The following is a 13,409-nucleotide window of genomic DNA, read 5'->3' as shown; positions in this document are numbered from 1 at the left end:
ATGTGCTCAGTCCCTGAACTATGGCCCCTCCCTAATGTCACAGTGAGGGCAAATCCAGTTCTCCACCCCTGACTCGAGGTAGCTTGGTCTCCATGGACTTGGACCTGTGCATGAGTGTGTGAGGGCATCTACAGTACATTTTGCAGTATACAATCCTTCCTTTCGCATACACTTTGGAATCAGGAAAGGAATCTTCCCTGTCTGCAAAAGAGAACCAGCTGAGGTCTATCTATGTTGGGTCCAATTTATTAACTGGTTACCGTTGTCCCCATTTCTCTTTGTCAAAAGATCTTAGAGTGGTTTACGTAGGTAACATTATGGTGGTTGCCACGGGATATCATAAGCATCTTGTAAGAGTTTAGAATCAATTCCCAGTTCAGGATGACCTTTCCCTATCCAGAAATATAGTGTGCAGAATCCATCTTTTGCCAGATGCCTTCCGAGAAAGTGGTCCCATCCTTGCCGTTGGCCCCCTCCAGACTGGTCTACCCTGCAACACATCATTATCGCAATGACAGTGCATTACTGGTGGATTTATCCTGCATCATCCACACATCATTCCCACATTATTGATTGTTCCACGATTCTTCCTCATTGTTAATGCATAATTGTTGCCTGGAGGGGAACTTGCGCACTACAGCACAACTAAAACGGGACAAAAAATGAACGGGAACATTTGTGGTATAACAAGTTACAGGATTTCGGCAGGAAGTTGTGGGACACGCACTGATCGGACATGAAGCAGTATGTCCGCCCTAAAACCTTTGCAGGTGCAAACAATATTGGAAGCGAGATTGCGTATAAATGTCCTGATGCCAACATGAGGGCAAATCTTCATGAATGCACAATAAAAAGGATGCCTGAAGAGGCCCATTGTGAGAGAGTAATGAAACTCAAAGAATGCTGGTTGACCTCTGCCCTCCCATCAAGAGCACCTTGATCAGCTTCCCTGACCTTGGCCAGGCTATGGGGGTTGTTTAAGGGGACAGGCAGTCAGAGATGGGGAACTGGATTTAGCGCTGCCCCTAGAACTTCACGCCTCCCAGGGCCTTTCTGGCCGGTGCTGATTCTCAGCTGCTATTGTTGACCGGTGGAGGGAGCGTTGGAGAATGGGGACAGGTGCTCTGAGCCAGGATAAGCCCAGCGGTAGGATTAAGGCAGGGAGAGGGGGATTGCAGTCTTGGCGGTGTTTGGAATTAACACCTGCTTTGCTGTGCCACAGGATGCTTTTGAATCATTCCCTAGGCCCCTCTCTCTTTTGTTATACCCCTTGGGCGGGGAGAGCAGCAAGGGAGAGGAGCTAGCAGGGCCCAGACAAGCAAGAGCTAGATGTTTTTTAGGTGGGCGTGGATTGCAGGGCTTGATTTCATTCTGAAAAGAGCAGCCCTTTGTATGCCCTGTGGGTCTGTGATTGTCCTTTGATGACTGTAGAATCCGGAGAATCTCTGTTTTTGTCATTTCAAAGTGTAAGGTTCTAGTCCTCATTGTGATGTGATTGAGAGTGGGCAGCAGGGTCTTAAGGAAGGTCTTCCTGTGGTCAGGAAATGGGCCTTTGCCATTCTGCATACCTGTGGGAGCAAAATAAATTGCAATTCATAAGAACATAAAAAGAGGCTGCTAGATCAGGGCAATGGCCCACCTAGTCCGGCATCCTGTTCTCACAGTGGCCAGCCAAATGTCCCGATGGGAAGCCCACAAGCAGGACCTGAGCACAAGGGCACTCTCCCCTCCTGTGGTTTCCAGCTGCTGGTATTCAGAAGTATGCAGCCAGGCAGAGTGTAGCCATCATGGCTAGTAGACAATGATTCAATTGCAATTCAGTTGCTTCTGTGTCATTTCTTATGATCACAGAATTCAACTTTTCCTGTGCAAAATTTAGTTTAAAAAAGTAGTATAGAATATATCCTGAACTTAAGTCTGTAGATGTTATGACTCCTGAATGCAGAAATCCAGTCCAGGAGTCCAGGGTCTCGGGGGGGGGGTCTTAGACCCCTTACTTATTTGAGAGCAGAGTTCCAGCAGAGTGTCTATGTCTCCAGCATCCTATGAGCCAATAAGAAGAAAAGGGGAGTGGGTTGGTCACTGAGAAGAGTCTTCTAACATGCTTCCTTGTCCTTTTCTGCTGATTGGAGCCAATCAGAGTGAAATCAGGTGAGTCAGCCCCTGAGAAGACTCTTCTCAGTAGCTAATACACTCCTCTTTCATGCTCATAGAAGGTTGTGTACTCTTAGAGGGGGTGTGGCTATGAGGGGGCATGGCTATAACTATCATAAAGGGACCCTGCACTTCTGAATTTGCCACTACACTACTGATCCTGTCCTACAATTGCCAGACACATAGGCAAATGGCTGTTGAGAGACTCAGAGGTGAGGGTAGGGAGGAAATGGTCTGGTAATTTTGGTTCTCTCACTTCTCCAATCTTACATGCAGTTCTTCACATTTCTGCAGCAATTTGCAATTTAAAAAAAATCATGAAAAGTCTCCAGCATTTTAGTGCAACTTTCTCCTAATAAATAATAATAATAATAAATAAAATTTTATTTGTTAGTCGCCCATTTGTCCGACTTAACGGACACTCATTTTAACACATTTTTGCAGGCAGTTTTGATTAATGTACATATTTTTGTGAGCAACCGCTCTTAAATTTTTAACATTTTTTTGGTTATTTTCACTGATATATTCATTTGTAAACACACTTAATCTATGCATTTTTCTATACGTTGGTTGCTGAACTGCATCACAAGATTTGGCTAAGTGCAAATTTCGAAGGCTGGCTGTGTTTCGGTTCTCATATTGCTTCGGAAAGTGCGAATCTGATAAATTCGGCAAAATAGATCAAATTTCTCCCTCATTCCTAGGTGAGGGGAAGGTGCATTACACATGCTCAGAGGATCTATTAAAAAAGACCCACAGTCTGGTTGCACGTTGCCTTGGCAATATACAGATCCTGCAAATATGCGGTTAGTTCTCATACCAGCATCTCTTTGTCCGTTGTGGCTGCTGATGCAGGTGCAGGAAAGAATCATGTAACCTGGAATACACACCTACACACACCTATATCCCATGTTATCAATGCCACATGGAACCAGAGCCCTCCTTATCCCAGGCCACATGGATGACACATGGAGCCATTAGGCATTTGGGTGCATCAATAACAAATTGCCTGAACCAAAGTCTCTTGTTGTCACTGCTGCTATTATGATTGGGAACTGCAACAAAATGTTGCCCTTGATTCCCCTATGCATGCTCACTTTCTATCTCGCCCAGGCATGCTGGAGCATTCACACACGGGTACAGGATGCAGGTTTCCTTTCCCCCTCCCTCACTTTGGTGGCTTTAGCTTTGAATGTTACATAGGAAGCTGCCTTATACTGAGTCAGATCGTTGGTCCATTGAGCTCAGTATTGCCTGCACTGACTGGCAGCGGCTCCTCAGGACTTCAGACAGGAGTCTCTCCCAGCCCCTACCTGGAGCTGCCGCTGGGGATTAAGCCTGGGGCCTTCTGCATGCCGAGCAGATGTCCTGCCACTGGGCTATGGCTCTGCCCCTAAGAAGCATCCTGAACCTCTGAAGGCAAATCTGGAAGTGCCTTACACCAAATCGGATAATTGCTCCATCTATTGCCTACACTGGCTGGCAGCGGCTCTCCGGGGTTGAGAGAGACCTACCTGGAGGTGCCATTAGGAATCGAATGTGGGACCTTCTGCATGCAAAGCAGATGTTCTGCCACTGAGCTATGGTTCTGCCACATATGCAGAGTTCTCCCTCGTGTGACTGTGTCTGTGTGTGTGCTTGTGTCACAATAAATAAAACAACCAACAAAAGCAATCTCTGCTGCTGCCACTTGGTATTCAGTTTCTTACCTACAGCTCCCAGGGCGGGTTATAGCAACTTAATACGATATTAAATTCACGTTTTTTTAAAATTACAGGCAAGATAAAAGCGTAGGTCCTAAAGTATATACATCTCAGGTGTCAAAGGCACTGCATGCACAGTCCATTGCCAGTGCTGTCTGCATCCTGCAGTTGGGTCTACAGCCTTGAGCATGACATTTGGTAACCATTTCCTAACCACTGTGCTCTGCCTTGCAGCTTACGAGAAGATAGTGGGAGGTGCCTGGAAGCTTGTCACTGTGACCCCAAATGCAGGTCTGCACAGCCTGTGACCCGCTCCGTCAGCGCAGTACAGTGGTTAGAATGTTGGACTTGTACTTGGGAGACCCAGGTTCGAATCCCCCCTCATCCATGCAGCTCATCAGGTGAACTCGGGCTAGTCATTATCTCTCAGCCAAACCTACCTCACAGGGTTGTTGTGAGAATAAAATGTGTGTGTGTGGGGGGTAAGAACTATGTATGCTGTCCTGAGCTCCTTGGAGGAAAGGGAACGGCAATATCAAATGTAATAAATAGATTAGTTTGACATGCTTTATGTCTTGGCAGATGCAAAAGCAAGATGCGGAACCAACTCCCAGTGGGATGCTTTATTATTTAAAAAGAGCTCTTCTGGATCAGCACCTGAAAAAATCCTGTTTCCAATAATCCCAGTCAGGGGATAGAGAGGGGTGTGTGAGCATGTGCAGAAACTAGCCTGCTGTACAAAGGTCCAGCATGCATTTGTTATGCCACTCGCTGTTGCCTGCCTGTCACTGGCACCTGGGCCTCGGAATGTTCCCCAGAAGGGAATGCAGCCCTCAGGCTAAAAAAGATTCCCTGCTTCTGGTCTATAGGAACATATATAAAGCTGCCTTCTCTCAACATCAATGGGCCCACTAGCTCAGCATTACCTACACTGACTGGCAGCAGTTCTCCACGGTTTCTCCAGAAGTGTCTCTTGGCCCTACCCAGAGATTCTGGGGACTGAACCTTTTTGCCTTTTTACATGCAAACTGGATGGTTGCACAGTTTGTGCTTGTATAATTGCAAATTATAATTGTGAGTCGCTTCACAACATTTTATGTAGCAAGCGATGAATAAATCCAAATAATCACAATGACAAAATAATAACAAAACAATAACAATGCTCTGCTACTGCGCCACAGTTGTTCCTTGTGCAAACCTGGTTCAGAAGACACCACAAAAGGCCTCTTGCAGATGTATCCAGATGATCAGAAAACATGGAAGAAACTGGGAACAACGTTGTGAGGACAAAAAGAGACAAATGGGCAGCGTCAAGTATTAGATTCAGTTTAGGGCTGCTTTCAACAATCAGAGACATATTTCAGATGCAGGATGTCTAGAAGCAGCGATGAATGAGGGCTTATTTTTAACTGCTTAGCTTAACCTCGTTGTTTTAGCACCACAGTCCAACAGCACTGGAAGAAACAAGCAATGGTGAAGACAAGGGCACCTCTGAGCATGAACAGTGTGTGTTCTCCTCACCAGTGACTAACCACCTGCTTATCCATCCTGCCCTTCCAGAAATTAGTGTACATGGTTTGGTCATAACTATTAGCAAAATTGGGAACTGTCTGGGGTTTGGGAGGAGCAAACCTGTCAATTCTGGTTCCTCTAAATTTCTTGTTTTTCCAAGCTCAGTTTATCAGTTTCTGTATCAGTTTTTTTTTAAAGTCCTCATAAAAATTCACCAGAATTTGAGAGTGCTTTTTTTCTAATATGCACATTTTTGTATGCAATTTTACCTAATATACACCTTTTTTAAAAAAGCGATTTCCCCAAATATGATGCATGCATGTATGCACATTTCAGCATTTTTATGTACCTTTGCCCTTAATATACACATTTCTGTACAGATTTTTTGGGCTGGAGAACTGCATCACAACATCCAGAGAAGTGCACATTCCAAAACATAGCTGTGGTTTGTTTTGTGAATTCTTTTGGGCAGTGTGGATCAGGTCGCTCGAATTTCTCCCCCGACCCTATCTGAGGCCCACAGACCACTTCTGTGGTCTGCATTGACACGTGCTCAAAAGGAATGTGGAAAAGCAATGAGATCAGGCCAGTGGCCCATCTGGCCCTGTGTTCTGTTCTCTCAGTGGCCAACCACATGCCCCGAGAAGCCGGCAAGCAGGACCTGATCGCAAAAGCACTCTCTCCACTTCTGAATCCCAGAAACTGATATTCAGAGACTTCCTGCCTTCAGCGGTGGAAGGAGAACACAGCCATCATGGCTGGTAGCCTGTGGTAGCCTTGTTCTCCACGAGTCTCTAATCCTCTATTTTAAAGCCATCCAAGTTGGTGGCCATTATTTGGCGGGAGCAAATCCGATAGTTTTAACTACGCTCTGCGTGACGAAGTCCTTTCTTTTGCCTGTCCTGAATCTTCCAACGTTCGGCTTCACTGAATGTCCCCGAGTTCTCGCACTATGGGTTTTAATTGGCTTTAAATATGTGTTTTTAAATTTGTATATTTGTTTTAATTGTTGTAAACCGCCCAGAGAGCTTCTGCTATGGGGCGGTAGACAAATGAAATAAAATAAATAAATAAATTGTGAGGGAGAAAAAACTTCCTCTGTCTACTTTCTCCACACACCATGCATAAGTTTACACACCTCTGTCATGTTTCCTCTCCCCCCACCTCCCCTTTTCTCTAAACTAAAAAGCCCCAAATGTTGTAATCTTCCCTCGCAGGGGAGTTACTCTAGCAATGTCCTTGCTGGTGTTTGTCTCCAGGATGGGACATTCAGGGATTGTTGGGTTGAAATGGAGGGAGACTAGTCAGTCACCTGGGATTCTGGGGTTAGATGTGGGGAGCAGCAGCAGAGGTGGGGTGGGTGGGATCCTTGTTTTGGTATCTGGGAGTGTTGCATTCCCTTGTCCCTGGCAAGCATCTCTCTTCACACCCAGCTGCTGTTGACAGCCTCCCAGGCTTGGCTAGCTTTCTGGAATCCTCCTGGGCTTTTTATATCGAGACAAAAAAGAAAGAGGGAATAGTTGGGGGGGTGGCGAGGGGGGAGAGTTAATTATCTCTAGGCTGTTGTCTCCTCTGCTAAGGTCGAAAAGAGAGAGCCACTCGGAGGAATTAAAGTTGGCTTTGTTCCCCAAACATAATGTCCACTTAGTTGGTATGAAGTGGATACTGAAGAAGGAGGGTGACTGTTATCCCGAAAGAGGTGTTACATTCCGGAGATTTGGGGGGGAAGGGTGTGTGTGTGTGAATGTATCTGAGTAATCAGAGTCTAATATTATTTGTAACGGAATGTGGGTTCTGTTGCTCTCCTGCTGCTGTAACTGTGCCTCATCTCCTACTCTGAGGATTGCCCTCTTTCTTCTTCATATCCATCTGCCCCATTTCCCTTCTATTCTGAGCCCCGAAACCAATGATTGCTCTGGCCCCCAGCATCCCCCCTTGTTTCTGACCCACAGTGCGGCAATTACCACAGATTTGCCCTCCTGTTCTCGCAGTGCCCCACAATCATCCGCCCGCCCTGGTTAAGTATCCCAGAAAAGTGTGCTGAGAGATACATCAGGCCTCCCCCCAATATCCCACCACTGCCTCCACTTCTGCTTATCACTTTAGACTTCAGCTCCCACCCCCTTCTGCCTCCAAATCCAGAACATTCCTCCATCAGCTAGCCTGACGCCTCATAAGCCTGGCCCAAAACCCACAGGAGAGGTGGGAGAGCAGGGGATTGGGTGGGGTAGAGAGACAACTGTCTTTTGAGGGTGGGGTGAAACAGGAGGGCCTTTTTTTTTAATTCTCAGATTTAGTGCACCTGCTGGACACAAAGGCTCCGGTAACGTCATTAGCACAATTTTGGGTGGGTGACAGGTGGGGTAATGATGGGCAGAGCCACTGAGAGAATTTGGGCCTCCCTCCTCCAAGGCAAACACGAATCACTCACACCCCTTTTTGAAACTGTGCAACAATACTTATTCAAGGCAGCACCCCTGTTGCCTAGATAGCTCAGACAGCGTGCCCGCTTCAGGGGTTCAGGATATGGCAAGGTTTAGGGAAGGGCATGTAAGAATATGTGCCATACTGATGAAGCCACATATATAAGGGAGCATGACTGAGAGGGCCACCTGAGTGGGCGTGAGCTCAGGATCTGGGTCTTGTAAAGGGGGGGTGTCACACTTTTTATCTTATCCCTCCCTTTCTGCATGTGCTTCTCCATCAACAGGTAAGCAACTTTATTTTCTTTGCTGTATAACATTTCTAAATCTCCCCTTCATCCAAAGGATTCCAGGGCACAGTGTTCCAATGCACATTAAAAAAGCATTCTTTAAAAGGCCTCTTCTACCGCTGCTGTTTTTGGGTGGGATTCAATAACATATCAGCAAATTCAGGTTTCGCAATAAGAGTTGATTGAGAGGTCTTGCTCAACAAATGTTCTGGATAGCGTTTAATAACACTTGCTTCGGCGCAATGTCATATAACCTCCCTGCAAATGAATCGGGATGAATGCACATTAAATAGCCAACATGAACTAAACTCCCTGCAATAAATCAGGATCAATAATAAATAGGCTGCCTGGAAGCACCCAAAATGCACCTTTCATAGTCTTGTACAGCTTGATCAGCAATAAGAAATCACAGAAAACCATGACAACATAGCCCTTTAAACATAGGAGAATGCAGGAAGCTACCTAGCTCAGTAGAGTCTACACTGACTGGCAGAGGCTCTCCAGGGTTTCAGGCAAGAGTTTTTCTCCAGCCCTTCCTGCAGATGCTATCAGGGATTAAACCTGGGACCGTCTGCATGCAAGATGCTCTGCCACGGAGCGACTGCCCTTTCCCCCACAGAATAAAATGCTTTAACCTGGCACTGAAAAGACTGTAGTGTCGGCATCAACTGTACCTCTTTCAGTGGGTGGGAGCATTCTGGGGTGGGGAAGGAAAGCAGGACCTCAAGAAGTGATCTCAAGGCACAAACAGGATAGGAATATAGGAAGCTGTTCTATACTGAGTCAGTGGCTGACAACGGCTCTCCAGCATTTCAGACCCAAGCCGTTTAGGGCTTTAAAGGTAAGAACGAGCACCTTGAACTGGGCTTGGAAAGGCCTTTCAAAATTGGAGTAATATGTAAAGCTGTAGAGCTCCATGGGCAAACTTTATGCACATATTTTGAGAGGGTCCAGTAATTCAAACTTTGTGCGTGACAGTTCAAACTGCAGTTGCTGAAATTACAGGCTATATGCTACCTCTAGACCCTTACCAGTTGTTTACCGAGCCCAATTCGAGGTGTTGGTGTTGACCTTTAAAGCCCTATACGGTTCTGGCCCAGTTTATCTGACGAAGCGCCTCCAGCATCACCAATTATGCCGCCTGACAAGATCAGCCACACAGGACCTTCTCTCGGTCTCTCCAATCAAAACAGCTCGGTTGGTACGGACCAGAGAGAGGGCATTTTCGATTGTGTCCCCCACCCTCTGGAATTCCCTTCCCTTCGACCTTCGACATGCCCCCTCCCTGATGGTCTTCCGCCGGGCCCTGAAGACCTGGCTATTCAGGCAGGCCTACAAGATTTCTGGGGTGGACTAGTTTTATGATGTTATTGACTGGAAAATTGGTTTTAGATTAATTATTAATTATTGTTTGATTCATATGTTGTATTTATTATGTTATTGTACGTCGCCTAGAGTGGCCGTTAACTCGGCCAGATAGGCGACTCACAAATAAAATTTATTATTATTATTATTATTATAAAAGTACTCCTTTTGGGTTATCTGAAGCATCTAGTATTTGATATAGGTTTGGAGTTCATGGCAAACCTTCTGACAGCTACACAAAGTTGCATCACAAAAAGCCGAGGGGAGGGGGAGAACCTCTCCCAGCTTTGACAAATTGGCTTGAGAAAATATGGAGGATTGTAACAGTGACCAAACTGGCATATTGTAAAAGAGCTAATGGTAGACAACCAAATAAGGTCATGGAAAGATGGACTCTCTTTGCAATGTCCTGGAACGGTAAATACCAAGACAATGCACAACTGCATAATGCTTTTGCTTTTCCCCCCCCAATGTGCAGAGCATGGATTATTTACATGCAAATTGTTGTATTTTTATAAATAGATTGGTAAATAAAATGGGAGAAATATGACTCCCACTGGCTGTGTAGATGGGTATGCAGATCTCCCCTCCCCCTCTTTTCTTTCCATCCCCCACAGCTATCTCCTGTCCCTCCCTCAACAAGACCTGGGACCCTTCCTCTCCTTCATCAGCCAAGAAGACACCCCCTCCTCATGTCAGTTTAATTCCAAGCAAGTCGAAACAACAAGATGTGAGGTTCTGGACCTTCGGACTACATCAGGTACTCTCCATATGAGGAAAGGATCAAGGTGTACATTTGTGGGATGGGGTGGGAGAGATTTTCTACTGGGGGGAAAAGAGGCATTTTGAAGCAAAGGATTAGGGTTAGGGTTTGCCCTTGTTTTTCATTCCCTGTAATATGCTAACCTGGCCGCGGGGGGGGGGGGAGCTGATGTGTGGGACTTGTAAGAAGAGGCAAGCTTTTGCATTACACAGAGCAGTTTATCACACGGGCTGGAAGATAGCTCTATTCTTGGCTATGTAGACTCTGCACCACCAAAGCTGGTTAAGGAGTTGGTGCTGGGAGATTCAGACTCATTATCCCATTGGCGCTGATCAATGTTTTAATGCACTTTTAAGTGGACAATAAATGTGTTTGTGATTAGGCTATTATCTTTCTGCCGCGGTTAATGATGTCTGCATTTATAAACCAGCCTTCCAGGGGAGCTGGTTCAATGTATTTTTGAATAGGAAGCTTCCCCATCAGCATCCTCCCACCGATATCTGGCCCCACAACTGCCCTTAATTTATTACAATTTTGGAAGATGGAAGAAACAGGAGAATGCCCATTCTTTGCGGTAAGGCCTGTCCTCTTTCGAGACTTAATCAACAGTGGCTGATGGCTCCATGTCAGTGGGGCTGTGAAATCCACTCCGGGTTTTAGCCTGAACTTTCAGGGAGTTGCAGCACCTTGGCCAGCTCCTTGAAAATTCGGACTAAGACCCAGAGCAGATTCTGCTGCCCCACTGACATGGAGTCACCCACTGCCACGGGACATAATTGTTCACTCTTGGTAGATGACAGTGAAAGGGTCGGTGTCAGTGAAGGAAGACAAGATCAGCCAACAGAACCCGCCTGAGTGTGGCAAGACTGAGGATCCGGCTGTGTCCCATGCCCTCTTCAGCAACCTGAAGGAGCACAAAGTCCAAGGGGTTATTCCCAACTAGGGTTCCCAGGCTCAGGGCCTGACAATGATCCTGTATCTTTAAGAGAAGAGAAAATTCAGCCAAGTGCAGGAGTTCTTGCAACACTGTAATCGGAAAAACCACAAGGTGGAATTCTCCCTTCCCCTCCACAACTTTTAAAGATACAGAAGACCTCTTGGTTGCCAGGCCCAGCCTCTAAGAGGTCTTCTGTATCTTTAAAAGTTGTGCAGGGGGAAGGGAGAATTCCACCTTGTGGTTTTTCCCATTACAGAGTTGCAAGAACACCTGCACTTGGCTGAATTTTCTCTTCTCCTAAAGATACAGAATCATTCTCAGGCCCTGATTCTGGCAACCCTATCATCCTCCAGGAACCGGAATGATATCCACAGGATCCCACAGTATAGATCAGTCTGTGGTCACATTTCATAGGAATGAAACTGGCTGATGGTAAGAAATAATATATAAGAAGAGACCTGCTGCATCAGGCCAAAAGTCCATCCAGCCTAGCATCCTGTTCCCAACAGTGGTCAGCCAATTTGTTTCTAGCGAGTTCATAACCAGGAACATAGGAGGCTGCCTTATACAGAGTCAGACTGTTGGCCCATCTTGCTCAGTGCTGCCTACACTGGCTGACAAACAGTGGCTCCCCAGCGTTTCAGGCAGGGGACTTTTCCAGGTCCTAGCGGGAGATGTCAGGAATTGAACCTGGGGCCTTCTGCATGATGCTCTACCAACCGAGCTTAGAGCCCTAAGCAGGGCGCAGACATGGTGATGGCCCTTTCTAGATTATTCCCAGTATCTTGTAGTCAGAATTATCCTGCCCTTGACCAGGAGTTGAGAAATGAAATACTTTTCTATTCTTCTTGATGCAGAGCTCAGGGCAGCCTGAAATGTTGCAGACTCTGAGGCACCATCTGCACTGTACATTTAAAGCAGCATCATGCCACTTTAAACAGTCATAGCGTCCCCCAAAGAATCCCGGGAACTGTAGTTTGTGAAGAGCAGAGCTTGGAAAAGTGGTGTTTTTTTTAACTACAACTCCCATCAGCCCAATCCAGTGGCCATGCTGGCTGGGGCTGATGGGAGCTGTAGTTTAAAAAAAGTAACTTTTCCAAGCTCTGGTGAAGAGTGCTGGGAGTTGTTAGGAGACACCCCCATTCCCCTCCCTGAGTGTTTAACAGTCAGTCCCTTTCTGCTAAGTGCAGCCCTGTGAGGGGAATATGGGGGGGATCTCCTACTTACACCAGTAGAAGAGATTCTTGATTCTAGTCAGATGAGAGAGTAGCACAGTGATCTCTGCAGGCATGGTGGTGGCTTTTATAGACAAATGAATGGAGGACAAGTCCAGCAACAGCTATTAGTCCGGATGACTCTATGGAACTTCTAAATGTGTAGAAGCTCTGGATACCAGGTGCTAGGAACAAACATTGGGATTGGAGTGTGTTGCTTTCCTGCCTTCTTCTGGGTTTCCCAGAGGTATCTGATCAGGCTAGGAGGAGCAAGATCTAAGAGAGGACTAACTCTGTGTATGTGCATGTGTTGTAGGGATGGGTGAGAATTTCAGTTCAGTTCGCATTTCAAGCAAAATTTATCAAATTTGCACTTTCTGAAACAATATGAGAACCGAAACATAGCTATCCTTCAAAATTCACATTTATTACAATTTTGGGATGCAGTTTGCCAACTCAACAACATTTACAAAAATGCATATATTAGGGGAAAGTGTGCATAAAAATGAATAAATGAGTGAAAATAACATGCGAAAAGGCATGAAATGATGAGAAATGGCTGGCAAAAATGTGTGCCTTTGTCAAAACTGCCTAAAATGTGTTTATTTGGAGAAATTTGCACTAAAATGATGGAGAATTTTCACGAGGATTAAAAACATTCACAGATTTCTGTAGAAATGTAGAGAACTGAATTTAACACTGGGAAAATGAGAAACTGGAACAGACAGCTCTTTCCATCCCTAGTGTATTGTTAGGGAGAAAAGAGTTGGGAAGTGTTTGTAGGGCACACGTTGGAGAGAAAGGGAAAGAGCACAATGAAGTGGCCTGACTGTTGCAACTTTGATCCCAGGAGTCCCAGGTTCAGAACATCAGTAGAGCCTGCTGGATCAGACCAGATGCCTATGGGAAGCCCACAATCAGGGTCTGAGCATCACAGCACTCTCTCCTCCTGCCTCCACTGATAGCCTTATCCTCCACAAATTTGAATAATCTTCTTTTAAAGCTGTCCCGCTTGGTGGCCATCACTGCCTCTTACAGGGGCGAACTC

The sequence above is a fragment of the Rhineura floridana genome, chromosome 11, assembly GCF_030035675.1.
Source record: "Rhineura floridana isolate rRhiFlo1 chromosome 11, rRhiFlo1.hap2, whole genome shotgun sequence".
Classification (NCBI taxonomy): Eukaryota; Metazoa; Chordata; class Lepidosauria; order Squamata; family Rhineuridae; genus Rhineura; species Rhineura floridana.
The sequence above is the reverse complement of the archived record's forward strand: the minus strand, read 5'-3'. Positions refer to the sequence as shown.